The sequence below is a fragment of the Octodon degus genome, unplaced genomic scaffold (genome assembly GCF_000260255.1).
Source record: "Octodon degus isolate 3935 unplaced genomic scaffold, OctDeg1.0 scaffold00099, whole genome shotgun sequence".
Classification (NCBI taxonomy): Eukaryota; Metazoa; Chordata; class Mammalia; order Rodentia; family Octodontidae; genus Octodon; species Octodon degus.
Genome location: NW_004524675.1, coordinates 3,082,373 through 3,103,143, shown reverse-complemented (window position 1 = coordinate 3,103,143; position 20,771 = coordinate 3,082,373). Strand labels below are relative to the sequence as shown.

The 20,771-nt window shown below is 33.8% G+C and overlaps 1 protein-coding gene across 1 annotated transcript in view; it reads right to left on the bottom strand.

Annotated features, from left to right (window-relative positions):
* Lingo2 (leucine rich repeat and Ig domain containing 2) overlaps positions 1-17,536 on the bottom strand; it is a 602,131-nt gene extending 584,595 nt beyond the window's left edge. Inside the window, exon 1 of the mRNA XM_023723508.1 lies at positions 17,491-17,536. The gene's annotated coding sequence lies outside the window, so the exon portion shown is untranslated. The remainder of the gene's footprint in view (positions 1-17,490) is intronic.
* Between the last annotated feature and the right edge of the window lie 3,235 nt (positions 17,537-20,771).

Below are 20,771 nucleotides of genomic sequence, written 5' to 3'. Positions count from 1 at the left end.
ATAAATAAATAAAATTAAAAAAAAAATATTGGAGTGTTTACAAAACTACATGAAGGCCACTAGCCAAAGATACCCTTATATCTAACTTAAACTTGCTTCCTAATACCAAAAATAACTTCTGAATAAAGATAAACTTTAAAGCCCATATTGGACACATTATGCTACAAATAAAGCTTAGCATTAGGATCAAATATAAGAATTCAATGCAGTAAAGGAAAGAAAGCAAAAGAAAGAGCTTCACAGTGATGGGGAAATGGGAAAAATAAGCCTGCATATGTGAGACAGTGTAGCAGTAACTGACGTGACATGACAAGCACATGCAGCCACTTTCTCTTAAATCCATGAGAAGAAAGATTTGTACTAATAGTGTTCGGACAGGATATCATCTCTGCGTCTTGCGCTATGAATGACCACTATGAAGACAACAATATGCAATGTATTAATTATTGAACTGTCCTAATTGAAACTGTCTCATTGCTATTTGTTTCTCAATAAAATTAATAAAAAGAAAAAAATGCATAGTTTATAGAAAATTTTCCTTATAGAAAATACACTTTCAGTTGCCAACAGTCAGCTGTCTGAAATAAAACCCAAGATAGCAATGCCATTTGAAATAATTATAAAATAAATGAAATATGTACAAATAAATTTAAAAGGTGAAAATTTCTATAATGAAAATATAATACTTTCATTAATCAAATTGAAGATATCAAAATAATGGGAAGATATCTTGAATTAGAAGGTTGAAAGAATCTAAACTAGGATCACCTAAAGTGTTCCTCAGAGTAGATATATTCCCTTACAAATAACAATAACACAGAATTAGAAAAAATCCTAAAAGTTTCATGGAACCACAAAGATCCTGAATAGCTGAAACATTACAGAAATAAAAGAACAAATGAGGAGGCATTATCCTGCCTGATTTTCTGATACACCATAAAAGTATAGCAATCAAAATAGCATGGTACTCGCATAAAAAAAATAAAATAAAAATCCTAGACCAAAAATACTGAATAAAAAAATTAAAAATGAATCCATACATTAGTGCCCAACTGCTTTTTGACAAAAGGACTAAGAACACACATTAGAGAATGGATGGTCTTTTAAATAAGTATTTTTTTTAAATTGTGTATATGCATAGATGAAGAATGAAACTAGTCATTTATGTCTCATTATTTATAGAAACTAACTTAAGGAGAAATAAAACTTTAAATATAAAAAATCAATTACTAAAAGAAAATGTTGAGGAAATGCATGATGACATAGGGACACGCAAGAAACACTTCCTTTTGTGATCAAGGCTTGCTTTGATTCCTTTTTAGGGAGCTTAAGATTGAACCCAGGGCTTTGCAAATGCTAAGCCGTCAAGTAATATCCCTGGCTCATGGGCAAGGATATTCTTTGGAAAAGAATTCAAACAACACAAGGAAAAAAATAAACAGAAAATGAGATTAGATCAAACTAAAAAGTTTTTGTACAGTAAAGGAAACAATCATCAGAGAGACAAATTACATGATAGGAAAAGATATTTATATCTGCATATTTATATCACATTTATATTTTTATTTATATCATATTTATGCAGATATTCATATCTGCATCTAAATATCTGGTAGAATATATAGGACAATCCAAAAACTGAAAAGCAAAAAGGAAGTATGCTAATTTTAAAAGTGAATAATAGACCTAAAAAGATATTTATTCAGAAGATAATGTACAAATCAGCAAAGGTATATAAAAAACTGTCCATCGCTAATCAAAGGGAGACACAAAGACAAACAAGGAGTCTAAGGACGCTTCAAAATGTTAACTACAGCATCACTTATCTCAGCAATCCTATTTCTGGGAATATAGGAAAAGGAAAGGTGATCAGTATGTCAGGGATACTAGAAGTTCCATGTTTATTGCAACTCCAGCCTTAATTGTCAAGAAATTAAACCATCCTAAGTGCTCGACAACTTATGAATGGATTTTAAAGAATGAGGTACATATACACAATGGAATACACTTAAACCAAAGAAATAAATAAATCTTGTCATTTGAGGCAATATGGCTGCCGCTGGGCATTATGTCATTATTAAATGAAATAAAGCAAGCCCAGAGGGATGAGTAGCACATGGTCTCACAGGGAGAAGAATGTTGAACCGACAGACAGAAGCATGGTGCCTCACCGAGGTGGGGCGAGTGGGGAGAGGCCAACGGGGACACATTAAGCAGTGGATGTGAAGGTTCAGATGGAGAGGACTCTCCATTTCTGGTATATTTTTTTAATTAATTTTATTGAGAAAGAAATAGCAATGAGGCAGTTTCAAAACAGGTCAGTAGGACAGTTACAATAATTAATGAATTGCATATTGTTGTCTTCATATTAGTTATTCATAGTACAAGATGCAGATCTTATCTAAACACTATTAGTACAAATCTTTTTACTCATTGAACTAAGAGAAAGTAGCTGTATATCTATGCTACTATTTTGTATATACTGGTTTATACTTTATTTTTCACTGCAAAATAGTCCTTCTTTTATATCCCCCCTTCTTTGTTTAGTTTTGTCAGAGATAGGTATTCCACTACCATTCAAATATTGTAGGTGCATGAATTCAGCAAAGTAATCCAATATAGTCCAGTAGTCCATAATAGTAGTTAGTGGGTTATCCATAGGACTGGCAATGTCAGAAGTTGTTGAGGTGAGCCATTTATAGCTCAGCATATTAATATGGCTTTACATTTTATACCTCGATTTTATACTGTTCTGCTGGATGGTTAAGACCAAGATAAAGGAAAACCTATATAACGAAAAATATAACTTTTGTGTCTGACAACATTAGTCAAATCCCCTCAGGATTTATGTTGAAACCATGTACAGCAGTTTGTAGATCTTTTGTCAGTGTCTGCCATCTAGATGAGTCATGGCCATTGTTTGACCAATCCATCAGGATTTTGAAACTAGCAGATAATTGGTAGGATGGTCACCCTGACTAACTATATATGTGGATACCTGTGGGCTAAGTAACTGCACCAAGGATAACAATGCTTAATACTAGGGCCATGCTTGGCACCCCTGTCATTCTAGTCTTATAAATGTGCACTGCTTCTAATGTCATATTAATTACTGCTATACTCTCTCTCAAGTAAATGTTCATTTTGTTTTAAAGGTAATAAAAGAAAACAAAATACAAGAAAAGAATGTCATAAGACTGTTCTCTACAATGTTTTGTCTGGTTAGATTTCTAAATTTCTGTGTAAAATTGTTTCTTTATTTTAATTTTCTGTTTTTCACATTCAATAGGGATTTAAAGTTTGGCATATCAACAATTGTTGGAAAATACCCGTTCTACATTATATCTAAGGCATTTGATATTCAGACAGTGATGTTTAGCTCAACTGCCTATGTTGTAGGGTAATAATATCATTAAGCTTCTCTTTTGGAGGGTTAACTTAAGTTTGCAGACCAAAACATTAGAGAAAAAGAAGGGCTACAAGGACAGCCAACATTTTGGCCCTAGCCCTTCAAGGTCAGTGAGCACTCAGGACATAAGAAAACCTGTACTGTAGTATTCTGTAACTCAGTAGTGTCCCAAATTTCATGATCAAAGAGATTATGGAGCCACAGAGGAAAGTGATTGACAATGTAGAGTGTGCCTAAGGAGAGTCACAGAGAGAAAACATTCTCTCAGGCTTCCACAGAGAGCAAATTGGGCTGGTACATTATTTCAGTGAATATGGATAGCAACTGTGTAGTATGTATCCCACAAAGCTTCCCACAATAAAGTACTGTGAATTCTTTGCTTACAAAGTAGTGAAATATGTCCAAGGTCATAGACACACTTTCCCCTCATTATGCAATACATTCATGCATTGAAACACCACATGGCATCCCATCAATACCTACAGTTTTTCTTTCTAAGTATTTGTTTCAAAAAATCAATTTAATTTCAATTTTTAAAAAGATACTGTGCAAAAGCTTACGTGTAACAGAAAAAATTTCTTTCTCCTTGTGAAGATTACTTCCTTTGGGCTGTGTATACTTGGGAAAGTGGATGGATTGTCTTCCACAACAATGAATTTATCTGAGCCTAGAGGACACTTTGTGGTAGGAGTGGTAGCTGTGGCAATGATGGGGGTGGAGTTAAAGGAGAATAAGTAAGCACCTCTGTACCTACTAATCACGTTTTATTACCATTTTCTAGAGAGTACTCAGATATAGTTGTGAAATGTGCAAATCCACTGACAAATTAGAACACTTGATTTTGTTTTCTTCATTTTTTTTCTTTGCTTAGTTCAAAGACCACCCAACTTTTGGTACCATGAAGTTAAGTAAATTTAAGACTATCTCTTTGACCTTAAAAAAATTAAATTTCACTTAATAATTGATTTAAAGCACATTGAGCTCCATGTGTCTTTTCTTTAGTTCAATTTTACTAAAACAAAGAATATCTAAAGAGCAAACAAACTTGGAAGTACATTTTCCTAAACACTTGTATATAAATTCACTTTTCCTTCTATATCATTGCTTTCTTGTGCTTTTCCTAAAATTTAGAGAAATCCATTCACCCACAAATATTTGCTTTACTTTGTAACAATACAAAATGATAAAAGATAGGTCTGGAAATTGCATTTGATTCTAAAAGAACATAAATCAAAATAACATTCTGGATAAACACTTCAAAGCATACTAGATGATACTGAGATAATACCACAATTCCTGGTGTGTCTCGCTGCAAGTGCAGCATGTCACACAAACAACGTCCTCAGGACCTCAATGTTGTTTATCATTTTCCAACTATCATTTAGTAGGGATCTCTGCTATATGGTCTAGGCAAGCAGGGACTCTTACATTTTTGTTTTATCAAGAATTATAACATATTTTGTGTTGAATAGGTTCTTCAAATGACTTAGAATTGAGACACATTATTTTTTACTTGATTACAAATTATAAGAAAAAGTTTAGGGCTGGCGGTACAGCTCAGTGGACCAAGCGCTTGCTTAGGTAAGTGCAGGGGCCAGGTTTCGATCCCTGGCATGCATGCCATGCTGGCCCCATCCCCGGGTGCACTGAGCTGGTGATGGAGTCTAGGCGTGATGGCACATTCCTGTAATCCCAGCACTAGGGAGACAGAAAACAAGCAGATCACCACGAGTCTGAGCTGCATAGTGAGACCCTGCACAGAAAGAGAGAGAGAGAGAGAGAGAGAGAGAGAGAGAGAGAGAGAGAGAGAGATAGAAGAAACAAAGAGAAAGAAAGAAAGAAAGAAAGAAAGAAAGAAAGAAAGAAAGAAAGAATGAAGGAAGGAAGGAAGGAAGGAAGGAAGGAAGGTTGGGTTCTTAGAGAATATAAAGGAATTGATTTGAATATTGGGTACTAGTGTTTTGAAACACAGGAGTCAGTTCCCCTCAGTGATTTCACATTCTGTACTAAACCTTGATCACTATTACATAAATGAAACAGGACAATCATACAGCTGTCAGTATGATTGTAAAGAACCATTATAAATCCCCCAATGTTATTGTGTTCTTTCAGTACTAATGCAGAATTTTTAAAAATAACAATTTAAATATTGGTTTGAAAGCAAATTAGACAAAATCCAGGGTGCTCACTTTTGTATCATGGCCAATATATGGACTCACATCCTGGATTAACATTGATTATGCTACTACATTAAGTTTTCAGTGATACCTGATCTTGGTATAAACCAAGCACACTTAGTACATGAATTAAGATCACAAAATAGCATTCAAAGCTAGAGGTAGAATTTTCTGTAAACTTTTCTTCAACCATCATTTTATTTTATTTTGCATTTTTTAGTAAGGGTCTACAGGGTCTCACTATGTAGATCAGACTCATAGTGATTCTCCTGTGTTCAGCCTCCTAAAGAGCTGGGATTAGAGGTGAGCACCACCACGCCCAGTCTCAATCACCATTGCAGCACGCCCAGGGGTGGGGCCAGCACAGCAGGGCATGCCAGAGATCAAACCCCAGCTACAGCATCTGCCTAGGCAGGCGCTTTAATCCGCTGAGCTATTTGGCTGGCTCTTCAACCATTGTTTTAGACACTATCACAGAATTTAAGTTTTATAGTGACTGACAAAATTTATTTCAATGTTTCATTATAGCTACCATGTTTTCTTCTGAAACATAACTAATAAAAACAGAAGGGCATTTGCATATTCAGTTTTTCAATAATAAAAATGAATTAATATAAAATAAATGTAAACTTTTTGTCATAATTGCTTGGATGAATGGTCATTTCAATCTTATTTTAATAAATTGCACTAAGAGGTGCTTTCATTTGCTTGAGATATCTGTCATGGTTATTGGCTTTTGTTTTTGAAAAATATGTTAAACAGTTCTTTCTATGTAAAACTAATTATAAGTGTCCTGATTTGAAAACTATGTTTGTGACAAAAGTTTATGAATGATTTCTTGGTTATGAATTTGGGTAAAATAAACATACTTAAGTGAATGGATCATATTTCTGTATTTTCTCTAGGTTTTCTTTTTTTTCTGTTGTTAAATACACTCTTAAAAATTTCTGGTGAACATCATTAGCTTTTTATTTTATTTTGAGAATCTTAGCCACAGCATATTAATAGCTCACTATCATATATTTTCAAGACAGCATTTATTTTTACATGTCACTAAAATTTAAGGTTATTTTCCCCTTATTAAATCTAATAAAAGGCACAATAAATTAACACAACTAATTCTATATTAAACCTACATTGCTCAGCCATGGAAGTTGGGCTACAAATTTGTAAAATGAAGGAATTTCTATGTATACATAATTAACTACAAATAAGTCTGCTGATGAGATAAAGAGACAAATCAGGAAAATTAGATTTTTTTGAATACAAAAATCGGTTTTCTTGATACTTGACCTTCCCTCTTTGCCCACATATCATATATGAGAACAGCAAATAATGCAGTAGCAACAATGTTGAAATAATTGTTTTGGGATAAGGGATACAGCTCAGTAGAATACGTGCTTACCTGGCAAAAGCAAGGGCCTGAGTTCAATCCATGGTTCTGCCAAAATATATATATATATATATATATATATATATATATATATATTCCCATAATTAAAGACTTATATTTTTCAATCATTGGATGTTTCTGGCCAATTCAAAACTCATGTTAAAATAATGCACAAAACATCCAATACTGAGTATTCATACTCAAAATAAATTTCGATCAAAACTTTTGAACAAGCAACAAAAAAATGGAAAACTAGGCAATTCAAAGTCTATTCTCTTATCCCTAAAGCAAAATGAACAGAAAATGAAGACAAAACCCATTAACTGTTTAAAACAATATGCTCTATGACAGTTGACGTAGAGCAAATGCCCAAATAAGAAAAAGCCGGATTAAATCTGGTGGAAAATTCTGTAGCTTGCATTTATTTATTTATTTATTTATTTAATTTATTTATTTGCCTTTTCAATGCTCTATATTTTGTTGTGCTTTAAAATTGGGAAGAGATTCCCAATCTCAAGTTCTTTCTTTGTACCACAGAAGAAAGTAGAGGAGACTACATCTCCTGACCTGTGTGTGCTGATATGTGCTCTGGTCTGTGTATGTGTTGTCAAGGTACTGACTTCTACCTTACTCAACTTGGAAATCAGAGAACAAAGACTGGCACAGTTCGAACCTTAGGCTGGAAGGTAGTATCCAACCTGAAGTATGTAAAAACTGTGTGCAGAAGGAGCTGCTGATGCACAGAAACCGGAAGGTAAGATATTATTGCCTAAGGAATGCAACAAAACATGTAATACTCCAAAAAGTTGACAAGAGATGCTTAGAAAAATTAGTGTACTGGAAAGCAGCCATGAGTGATGTCAGTAGGTTGGTGAGTGAGGTAGAAGCTCACAGAAACACTAAATAAATAGGTATACACACAGGTAAATAGTTACAAATATATATTTGTGTTAGCTCTGAGGCTTTGTTAAATATTGGTTATCATCTATCCAGAGAAAGCACACAATGCTTCCCAAACTCTCTGAAAGAACATGAGTTCTTCACACCAGTAAATCAGCAACTATTCTTTCCTGCCCAGAGTCAGACGGTAAAATATGGGGATGATGGTTTCTTTTAAAATGACCAATTTTAACACGAGATCACAACACATTCAAAGAAACAGGGAAACATGACCTTTTAAAACAGCAAAATAAATCTCTGAAAACCATGAAGAAATACACACACATCAAACTCATTCAATAACACTATAAAACTACTCTTATAAATGTTCAAATAGCTCAAATTATTCAGGAAGAGTATAGAACATATCTTATTGAAAATCAAGAAAAATTATGGAGAAAAACAGCTCATCAATTGAAAGATACAAGGGAGCCCAATGACACTACCTGCAAATTTCTTAGCAGAAACCTCTCAGGCCAGAAGGCAGTGGGATCATATAGTTAATGTGTTAAATGGAGGAAAATAACATCTACTGGGAATTCAACATATGTCATAACTCTCCAAAATTGAGTGGAAAAATTCAGCCATTCCCAGACAGAATGAGAAAATTCATAGCCACTACAACTTCCCTAAAAGATGTGCTACAGATATTCTTTCAAATTGAAGAAAATATTCTAAGCCCATCAATCAAAATCATATGAAACCTCTACACAGACAACAAACACACTGAGAGGGAAATTATAGAAACAATACCTTTTACAATAGCACCGAGGAAAATGAAATACCTTGGAATTCATCTAACTAAAGAAGTCAAAGATCTTTTCAATGAAAATTACAGTATTCTTAAAAAAGAGATCCTAGAGGATTTCAGACAATGGAAAGATATCCCATGCTCCTGGATAGGAAGAACCAACATTGTGAAGATGGCCATACTCCCAAAATTGCTGTATAGATTTCATGCAATCCCTATCAGACTACCACCAACATATCTCACAGACATAGAGAAATCATTCCTAAAATTTATCTGGAACCAGAAAAGACCTAGAATAGCAAGGGCAATTCTGGGCAATAAAGAGAAGGCAGGTGGCATTACTATTCCTGACTTGAAATTATACTACAAGGCTACTGTAATAAAAACATCATGGTATTGACATCAAAATAGACCTGAGGATCAATGGAATAGATTAGAAGACACTGAATCCCCTATGAACACACTCAACCATCTTATCTTTGACAAAGGGGCTAAACATACTCACTGGAAGAAAGACAGCCTCTTTAACAAATGGTGCTGGAGAAACTGGCTCTCTACATGCCCAAAACTCAAACTTGACCCAGGTCTATCACCATGCACTAAACTAAAGTTAAAGTGAATTAAAGATCTAAACATTAAAGCAGAGACACTAAATCTCCTGGAAGAGAAAGTAGGAGGAACTCTTGAAGACATAGGGGTAGGCAAAGAGTTCATGGACAGAAATCAAATCACATGGGAAACAGTTGAAAGAATTAACAACTGGGACCTGCTCTTACTGAGAAGTTTTTTTACGTGAAAAGAAATTACCAACAAAGTGAAAAGACAACCCACAAATTTGGAAAAAAATCATGACAAATAAGTACTCAGATCTAAAGTTCTGTTCTCTAGAATTTATAAAGAACTAAAAAAACTAGGGCCCCAAAATTTAAAGACCCAATCCAGAAATGGTCATCAGAGATGAACACATGCTTCTCAGTGGATGAAATTAAAGAAGTGAATAAATATATGAAAAAATGCTCCACATCACTAGGCATCCTGGAAAAGCAAATTTAAATAAGGAGATATCACCTCACCCCAGAAAGAATGGCTGTCATAAAGAAATCACCCAACAACAAATATTGGAGAGGCTCTGGGGAAAAAGGAACCGTTCTCCACCGCTGGTCGGAATGCAGACTGTTGTAACCATTATGGAAATCAGTGCGGAGACTCCTTAGAAGAGTTGTACTGGAAATCCCATTTCAACCAGCTATTCCTCTACTAGGAATTTTCCCGGATGATCTGAAAACATTGTATCATAGGGATATATGTGTGCCTATATTTATAGCAGCACAGTTCATGATAGCCAAATCTTGGAAACAACCAAGATGCCCATCACCTCAGGAATGGTTGAAAAAGATGTGGCATTTTTATACAATGGAGTATTACTCAGCTATTAAGAATGATGAACTTGAAGCCTTTATATTGAAGTGGATGCCACTTGACATGTACTCATAAGTGAAATAAATGAGACACATATGTATAAATATCATATAGTTTCCCTAGTATAAGGACTCAAAAGAAGAAATACAAATAGAAAAGTACAATACAACTAAAAGGAAAGCAGGATCTCCAGGACTAATCAAGAGAGGGAAAGGAGAAGAGCTAGGAAACATGACAATGTCAAGCCATACAGTTATATGTAGAAGATGAGCAAGACAACCATCCTGAGAATCTCCAGAAAATTTTTGAATCTAGCAGTTAATTGGAAAGATTCTCACCCTGACTAACTATATATACTGATACCTGTGAACTAAGCAACTGCACTGCAGATGGTAATCTCTAATAGTAATTTGTAGTTTGGAGTGCCTGTCATTCTGTTCTTCTGAGTACAGGCTGCTTGTCATGACATGATATTTGCTGCTACACTGTCTCTCGGGTAGATGGTTGTTCAAAAAGAAGGGGATGGTGAATGAAAGCAAGAGACAGGAAAAGGAATATTGTGGGACTGTCCTTCTTCAATGTTGTACATGGTTAGTTTTTTGGACTTACCTGTAAACATAAGAAGTATATAATTCTTTATGCCTATTTTTAAAATATATTATAATTTTCAATTTTTTTATCATATTCTTTAGGGACTTAAAGTTCAACATATCAATACTTGATGAAAAATACCTGTTCCATGTTATGCCTAAAATGTTTGATATTCAGACAGATAGTGAGGTTAAGCTTAACAATCTAAGTTGCATGGTAATAACAATAAGCTTGTCTCCTAGATGGTTAACAACCTAAGTTTGTAGACCAAATTAGAGAAAAAGGAGGGCTGCAAGGAAAGCCATCTTTTTGGCCATAGACTTCCAAGGTCAATTAAGACTCAGGACATATGAGAACTTGTACTGTTACATCATGTATCTCGGTTGTGTCCCAAATTTTCTGATCAAGAATATTATGGGGCCAAAGAGGAAAGTGATCAATGATGTAGTGTGCCTAAGGCGAGTCACATGGGGAGAAAATATTCTCTCAGACTTTCACAGAGAGCACATTGGCCAAGCAATGGCTGTGACTCATCCACATGGCTGACACTGACAAAGGATCTACAATCAGAGGTACAGGCTCTCAGGATAAATCCTGAGGGAATTTCACTGACCTTATCAGACCAAAAAGCTACAACTCTTGTTGCATAGGTCCTGCTTTACCTTAGTTTTAACTATTCAGCAGAAAAGTATAAAAATGAAATAAAAGAAGTAAAGCCATGCTGTTATGTTGAACTATAGGGGATTCAGGTCAACAATTTCTGACATTGCTAGTCAAGTGGAAGACCCAATAGTATTATGGGCTACTGGACTCTTTTACAATATTTTACTGAGTTTACATACCTATAATATTCAAATAACAGAACTTAACAATAAAGGGGATACAGATGAATGCCCATTCAGGGTGGTTATGATGGATATATAGTTACATTCTCAATGAAGAGGTGGATTTGTTCTTGTGGTGTTTGTGGATAGGATATCATGTCCGCATCTTGTACAGCAATTAACCACTAGGAAGAATGTATGCAATGTGTTAATTATTGCAACTGTCCTACCAATTTGATTTGAAACTGTCTCATTGCTATTTGTTTCTCAACAAAATTATGAAAAAAAAATCATATGAAAGGCAAAGGTGTCCAGTAAAGGTAGGTATAGGAACAAATACAAGTAGCACAATTATTATAATTTGGACTTGTATATCACTTTTTATTTTCCATGTTATTTAAGAAACAAATAATAATTATATCTGCATAAATGAATATAGACTATAAAGATGTCTGTCTGACACCAGTGACATGAAGGTGCATAGTTTTAAGGGAATATAATTTTCATACACATCTAAAGTTACATAGTAATTAGAAAGGTTCTGAAAGTGGATGATAGGAATACTTGCACAACAAAGAGAATATATTTAATCCTGTAGAATTGTATGTGTAAATCCATTAAAATGTAAATATATGTATTTTGAGAAAATAAAAATTTTAAAATTATAGATATCGATGGGAAATTTTATAGCATTTGTATTTAGATACTTCCTGTTGGCCTGGCTTTGTAACTTTACACAACATAGTAATAAATTATACCCAACTAAACGTTCTCGGCCACGTAATTACACCCAACCACATTCTTCTGGTGTTACTAGTTTCCAATAAGAGTGGAGGTCTTATTGGAACCTACTAACACCAGAAGCAACTGAGCCATCAAAAGGCTCACCAGTGAAAATGCCAGAGAAGAGAGGAAGCTGTCACACTTGCTCATGTGTGAGTCCCAACTCTCTGTTGATATTTTTTTAATAATTTTATTGAGAAACAAATAGCAATGAGACAGTTTCAAAACCAATTACTAGTTCAGTTTCAATAATTAATACATTGCATATTGTTGTCTTAGTGATTATTCATTGTACAAGATGCAAACACAATATCCTGTTCACAAACACTATTTGAACAAATCTCTCTTTTCATTGCATTAAGACAATGCAGCTGTATATCTATCCTAAATATTTCAAATATACAGGTACAAAATGGTTGTTCATTTTTTTTTATCTTTGCACTTTATTTTCTTTTTCTTTTTTTATTATTATTATTTTTTTTATTTTTCAACAAATAATATTGTGCTGCTTCCCTGGATCATTTTCATGCTTGCTGCCCATGTCTTGCTTAGCTTCAAACTGCTGGAGAAATGATTAATTTTTGCAACACAGAAGTGGAATGTGGAATCATACCCTCGAAACAAACTTTGTGTCACTACCTGTTGTAATTATACTGTCAAACAATCAGTTGGTACTAATGAAACAAGGCAGATATTAATAGATTACATTTATAGTAAGTTAAATGAGTTTTAAAACTATAACTATTTTTGTAATGTAGATTGAAATTTTAAGTCTCTTTAGTTGGAGTATTCATTCAATAGATGTGAAAAAAGCTACCACACTTATTAATGCTTTCTTTAAATTTCCATGAACCTTTTCATTTGGAATGGCTATAAAATTGTTGATTTGGGGCAGCAAGTCCATAATTATAGGTCACAACAAAAGTGTTAATTAAAATCACCATAGTATAGCATTATACAGTATTGAAAAAATTAAAAAACATTTTTTTAAGTTACCAAATGTTCATGAAGATGTAAAACTCCTAGAATTTTTATCCAGTGCCAATGGAAATTATATTTGTGCAAGCATTTTGAAAAGTTAGAGGTTTACTGGTGTCTTGGTTCATGAATTTTTTTGTTTTGCAAACAGAAACACTTGCCAAAATGTAGTTTCTGTTGTGAAGGCTGTGGGAGGTGACAAACACAACCACAGTTGTCACCCACACAAACAAGAATATGGTCAACTCTTCTAGAAATGTGAAATGAATTAAGTTTGTCAACCAAGGTACTAATATATGTACCTAAAATAAACTTTATAAGTCTGATAAAATGAATTTTACAATCAAAAAAATTCATACATGAATCTCAAAAGACATGTATAAAAATGGAATACCCACAAACTAGTCATGAGAAAAATATATTGAAAATTAGAATAATGTAACACATAGGAATTCCCCATACATAATATTTAAAACAAGTGGTGACACACAAAACAAGTGAAATTGTATTATACGAGCAAAATAAAGGTCAAAAACAGGCTAAATGATTCATGATATTAGAACTGAGGAAGGACCTGCTTTGTGAACTGTTAGAATTTGGCACTTCAAAAGAGTAAAGAGTGTGTTTAATGATAGTTATGATGTACTTAATTTGAGTGATCTTATACAGATTTATAGGTACTGTGAAAATATGGTGAGCTGTTAATTTATGATTTACTCACTTTTATTAGGCATATGTCAAAAATATGCCATGTGATATTTCATAAGTCAAAAATAGAAAAGATTAAAATCACTATCATTCTGCTGGGTGTACTCGTCTGTTTGATAATTGCAAAGTTGCTCAGAATTGGTAGTTTTCTTTGTTAAACAGAATTTATCAAACTATTTCAGAGAAACCAATAAAAAGGAATAAATCAATAACTGTAGAAACATAAGTAATAAATACTCTGCAAGATCCAAAAGTATCCTTTTCTATGTTTACCTTTCAGTAATCATTAATATAAAGAATAAGTAAGTCCCAGGCCATACAAAAGAAAAATCTAAGATCATAAAATAACTTGTAGAATGACTAAAATCTTGCTCTCTCGCTCGTTTTCTTTCTTTCTTTCTTTCCTTCTTATTTAAGTGTAACACAAGTAGATTTTTTTAAATTGTAAAATATCTTTTTTAATTTACTTCAGAGCAATATGTTTTTAATTTGTGATTTTGAAATTTCATTTCTTTTTAAACTTACTGTATTCTGTTTTTAAATAACAATTAATTAGCATTGAATTTCTGTTCTCTATATTGGTAATTTTCTTTCTCTCTTGTGAATGAACTGAGTGCTTCTTTACTTTTCTTTCAAGAAATGTGATTCTTTTATTTCTCGTCTCTAAAGTCACATTAAAATTATCTTCACATTTTCCATTTTCTTTCACCTCTTTTTGTTTCAATTGATTCTGTCTGTACATTTTAATCTTGAGTCATCGACTGCATAAATAAGGTTAGTCAACTATTTCCTGCCTTTTTTTCTGATTTCTGTATTAATTCATATTTTTCTTCTTGATGATTTCACTGCCAATGTCAAGTGTAATTGTTCATGTCCATAGTTTGTTGGTCTTGCTGCTGTTGTTTGTTAGTTTTCTGTGATTATAGTAAAATCTATGGATATGTAGCATTTTCCAGTAGTCAATTGGTACAACTGACTTTCAGCCCTAGTCTTACTGATGGCTTAGTTTTTCTGAGACAGCTTCTATCTTCACAGTTGAGGAACATACTGTTCCAAGAGCCATAGACCAAAATTCCAGATATCATCAAACTTCCAAATAAGGAACTCCACTAAAATTTTGGTAGACCAACTTTCTTTCCAGCTATGAATCTTTATCTGATACAATACTACACACGTACAGATACACACAGACACATTAAGCACAAGTTCTTTCACTAAGCTATTCCATTTACAGTCATTTTAGCACACATCAAGCCCTGCTAAGGTGCTGGAAATTCACATAAATTCATTGATTTCTGACATCTGAAGCTATAGTAAAAAAACCCTCAATGTTTCCCAAATATTCACTCACAACCAAAAGCTACTCTGAACGTCTGTGCATCATACCTTAACACAGATGGTAAACTGATTATTAATAAAATTGCACATGTAAAATATTTGAATGCATTTCCATGAAACTAGAAAGTCACAGGACCTTTCCATAAAATAAATTGTCACTGCTGATTCAACGTATGTACATTTTAATGTATACCCAAAGGGCTGACATTTTCTTTGGTAGTTTCTGAAAACAACAAGTTTATTATACTTCAAAGTCTCTTCTACATAGTGAGGAGAGTATTTATTTTCATTTTTCAGGTCCAGATTCACTTGTAGCTCTTTAAATCATACAAAAGCCTTTTACACCTCTGGAACTGACATAGTCCTGTCTTCTGAATACAATTTAACCTCAATTTTCAAAGAATAAATATAATGAAAATAAAACTTAGCTAAAAATACCTTGTGAAAGTCAACACTGTATATAACAAAGTCTTTAGATGTCTTGATTGATGCCTTACAAACAATCTTAGTTTAAATTGTTCGACAGACTTCCAATTGTTTTTTAATTTTTTATATCAATTGTATCATGTGACTCTTTTAAGAGGTTGTGCCATTGCTGTCTTGCTTATGTCATATTCATCTAAATAATTTGGAATTTAATCTTCTTTTCCTTTTCATTACAAAAAAGAATTTTCACTGTATGTTGCAGGAATCTAGAGTAACAAGAGACCTGTGATAAAGGTAGACATAGGACTGAGCAGTTGGCTTCACAGAGCTCTGTCAGTGTTGTATGGGTTAGACCTGGTCTGCAGGCCAGTGTCAAACTGCAGACAATCATGGGTCAATGCTATGAGAAACAGGGAATTTTAGAAATGTCATTAGAGAAACATTTAAAGTGTAGTTGATATTTTATGTCTGTAAAAATACTTACGAATAAAAACAAAACATGGATTTGTATATTTTCTGGCTTTGTCCATCCTTTAACTTCTCTGTCAGCTCCCTTTCAGAAATTTTACAAAAGCAGTCTGTAATGGATAAAATATACACTGAACCTCACTCACCAAAAGCCTGAAAAATAGTGAGCTCTAAGTCGCCCAGTGGTCTCACTAACCTCCTGGAAACTCAACTTTTCCACCTGCAAAAATGGAATAATGATCCCCACTCTGTCTCCTTGACAGGGTTTGAATACTAAACAAAAATTACACATTCAGAAAAGTTGATACAAATATACAAGTATAATGTAATATGTAATATTCATTGGAGAAGTACCACAGCATACCTGCTAAAAGAAACTTTTCATATTGTTGATAATTAATTAAATGTTTGTTGACAGAGAATGCAAGAATAGAATCTCTTCCACTAGAAAGAACTGCACTGAAAAAGGTGTCTCAAGGAAGAGTGGGTGCTGTATAGACAAGGCATAAAGTATGCTAATACGTTGTTCATCTGTTAGCAAGAGGATAATTAAGAGCTAACTTTTAGGGTTGTAGCGAGGTTTAACAAAATAATGCAGTGAAATATCTAGCATGTATTACTTGGCATGTGGAAAGTATTCAATAAGAATAAGTGTTATATGTGTAAGATCTTCCCATATGCTAAGAAATGACTTGTCTTTCTGAAATGACTTAGATAATTCTCAGGAAACTAAAAAAATCACTTGTCACAACCTCCATTTTAAAACAAGGAAACTAAAAACATAGAGACCATAAATGATTTCACAAAAATTATAGGGTGTCTTCAAAACCATGTCAATTTATAACAAAGTTAATTAGGTTTTCCCCAAGAAAATCAGTTCTGAAAAGTTTTCTAAGTCATGAGACTAAATTTCATCAGCTAAATTTTAGACAGACTGATTTTTAATTTTTTTTATTTTTATTTTTATTCTTTTGACATAAGGTCTCACTACACAGTTCAAACTCATAGTGATCCTCCTGTCTCAACCTCCTCAGAGCTGGTATTACAGGCGTGAGCCCCCACTCCTGATTTTGGGTTACAGGGCCAGCATGGCAGGCAGTACCAGGGACTGAACTCAGGGTCTTGTGCTTGCCAGGCAGGCACTCAGACCACCACGCTATCTCCCAAGCCCAAGAAACACTGATGCTTTAAATGTGTAGATTATAATTTTTTTTTTGGATAGGAAGCACAATCAATAGATCTCACCATACCTAGAAAAATAAACTGTATCTCTTTCTTCCACTTACCAGTTTGAAGTTTGGGGCTCCTCATGCTGGTGGTGGCCACGTGCTGAGCTCCCTTCTGATCCTCTTCTCATAACATTATCACAGGGCTGAAGAACAATGCAGGGAGAAAGAAAGAAAGAAAGAAAGAAAGAAAGAAAGAAAGAAAGAAAGAAAGAAAGAAGAGAGAAGAGAAAGATGATGCTCACTTCATGAAGGTTGTGCATATATTAATGCCCACACAACAATCACTGACATTTAGATAGCACCAGCTTTACAAAGCCACCAGACATAACAGATATTAGCCTGGCTCCTATATTTTTGTTTTTTTCCATTTCAAAGTAAAGTGTATTATTTTCATTTTGGAATTTTTATAACATGATAAAGTTCTATCATTCAGACATGCTTTAAGTTATATTATTTTCTATTAAATAGATAAATGTATGATGCTCATATTCAAATTCATTCTTACATTTGGACTACTCTATAGTTCAATCACATATGACAAAATGATATTATCCATAATATAGTTGTAGGGGCCAGGGAGATGGCTCAGTGGAATACGCGCTTCCCTGGCAAGCGCAAGGGCTTGAGTTCAATCCCTGGTTCCAGGAAAAAAGAAAAACCCGTAATATAGTTTTTTGCAGAAGAGAAGAAAGGAGACCTGATGTAAGAGAGGACATTTTGGGACCAGGGAGATAGCTCAGTAGGATAAGTGCCTACCTGGAAAGCATAAGGTGCTGAGTTCAATCCTCAGTACAAAAAAAAAAAAAAAAAAAAAAAAAAAAAAAAAGAAAGAAAGAAAGAAAAAAAGAAAGAAAGAAAGGACTTCTTACCATATCAATAAACCACAGTTTATACTCTCAGGTTCAGCACTTAATAATCATTGGACAAATCTAAAATTTTATTATAAAATTAGGTATGATTAATTTATCCAATTAAATTATACACAATTATTTGCAACCCTGACTCTGCCTTTGGAGAGATCACAAAGCTATACAAAGAAGTGACTTGTTAGAGCTCAGGTATAACTGCTCCATGTTCCTTCTCAATCTTCCCTCTTCCTTCATGTCCCATCTCCACCCCACCCTTCCTTCTAAAACACACAAAAGAATGGGGGAGAGTAAAGGCGAGAGAGGAGAGGTGACAGATACATGGAAGCGATTCTAGGATAGCTCTCAATTGCTTGGAAGCAATGTAATGAGATTTAATGCTGTAACATGATTACACTGTCAATCATCTTTCAAATGTCATATTTATATAGTATATTTCCTAGCTGACATTGCCACTGTTGTGACCAATAATAACAGCAATAATTATTATGTATTGCTTACAATGAATTAGAGGCTATGTTTAGCATTTCATCAATGCTGTCTAAATGAATATTTGAACTTTATGTGACAAGTGTTATTACCACATTTATTTTGAGGATGAGAAAAAAATTAGAAAAAGATTTTGCTGGTCCACTGCTGATAAATAACAGATTAGGACTTAAAAGCAAGATCTTTCTCTCTACTTGCAATAATCTCTTCCTTGACCCTCTCTGTAACTCACATCTCACAAGATTGGACACTGTAGAGTACAAATCACTACTTTACTTCGTCCTGGAAATTCCTAGATGGATTTGTGCTGCACGAGGCACAAAACGCAAGCGTCTCCTCATGGCCAACATGCTCCAAACTCAGAAGGCTGCAGCCTGGATCTCAAGGCCATGCTGAGTAGTTGCATCTTCCTACACACTCAACCCACAGCAAGTGGTAGTCTTCTGCGCCTTCGGACGTAGCTTCCGTGAAAGTAGGCCCTGCAGGGCTGCATCACTGGATCCTTTACACTTTCAGGTTTCAGTACAAAAGTTACTTATTACCTGCTACTTTTTCATGAGCCTTCCATGTGGAAAGCTATCATGATAATCATTAGTGAATTTTTAAACTTTCATTTTGTAAATTTATAAATTTTAATAAAAATAAACATTTTTATTTTTCCACAATTATACCATGTGGTTTCTTTTTCTTTTGTTTTTTTTAGAAACTTAGAGTTTATTTCAAGAACTTTTATCTTGTTACAATAATTTTATATTTTATAGATTTTCAAGACTTTTGTACTCTATAGTAGTATATTATCTTTTGTTTTTTCTCCTTTTTAAAATAATTTTATTGAGAAAAATAGCAATGAGACAGTTTCAAAACTGATTTGTAGGACAGTTTCAATAATTAATACATTGCATATTGTTGTCTTCTTAGTGGTTATTCATAGTACAAGATGCAGACATGATATCCTGTCCAAACACTATTAGTACAAATCTTTCTATTCATTTAATTAAGAGAAAGTAGCTGTATATCTATCCTATTTTGAATATACAGATACAAAATGGTCTTTTTTTTTTTTTTTTTTTTTTTTTTTGCAGAACCGGGGATTGAACTCAGGCCTTTGCACTTGCCAGGCAAGCGCTTATTCACTGAGCCATTCCCCGGCCCTTGGTCTTTCATTTGTATCCCCATTTTTGTTCAGTTTTGTCAGAGAGGGGTATTCCTTTGTCATTTAAATATTGTAGGTGCATGAATTCAGCAAAATATTCCAATATAGTCCAGTAGTTCAGAATCATAGTGGGTTATTCATAGGACTAGCAATGTCAGAAGTTGTTACAGTGTGGTTTTTAATAAATGCATCACTAAGTGAAATCTTTCATAAGTGTTTTCTTGTTTACTTTATAATTTGTTAATACCTTAAGTAAAAATTATTCTTGCTTTTAAAATAAGTGTGCATTTTAAGATCACATAATGCAGGCCTCCATAAATTTAACAAAACATCATAAAACAAATTAAATATTATTTATTTGACTACTAGTTAACAAGATTTGAGATAGCTCTTTTTCTTTGTAGTTTTTGTGCTTTTCTTTCTTTCTTTCTTTCTTTCTTTCTTTCTTTCTTTCTTTCTTTCTTTTTTCCTTTTATGTTTTTAGTATAGGGTCTCACTATGCAGCTCAGACATGTAGTGATCCTCCTGTTTTCAGCCTCCCTGGCACAGGGATTAAAGGTATGTGCCACAATGCCTGGTTTCTCAGTGGCTGGCGCAGTGTGCTGGGGGCTGCAGCCAGCAGGATATGTGTGCTGGTGATCGAACCCCAGTCCCTGAGCTTGCCTAAGTAGGTGTTTAGTCTGCTAAGCTATCTTGCTGGCCCTTTCAAATTCTAATGTCTTTTATATTATATATTTTAGGTGCCATTTAACAAACCCTAAAATAGAATAAACTTAATATATTTCTATAGATGCCATGTTATCTAATTTAACCAATAAATAAGCAAGAGA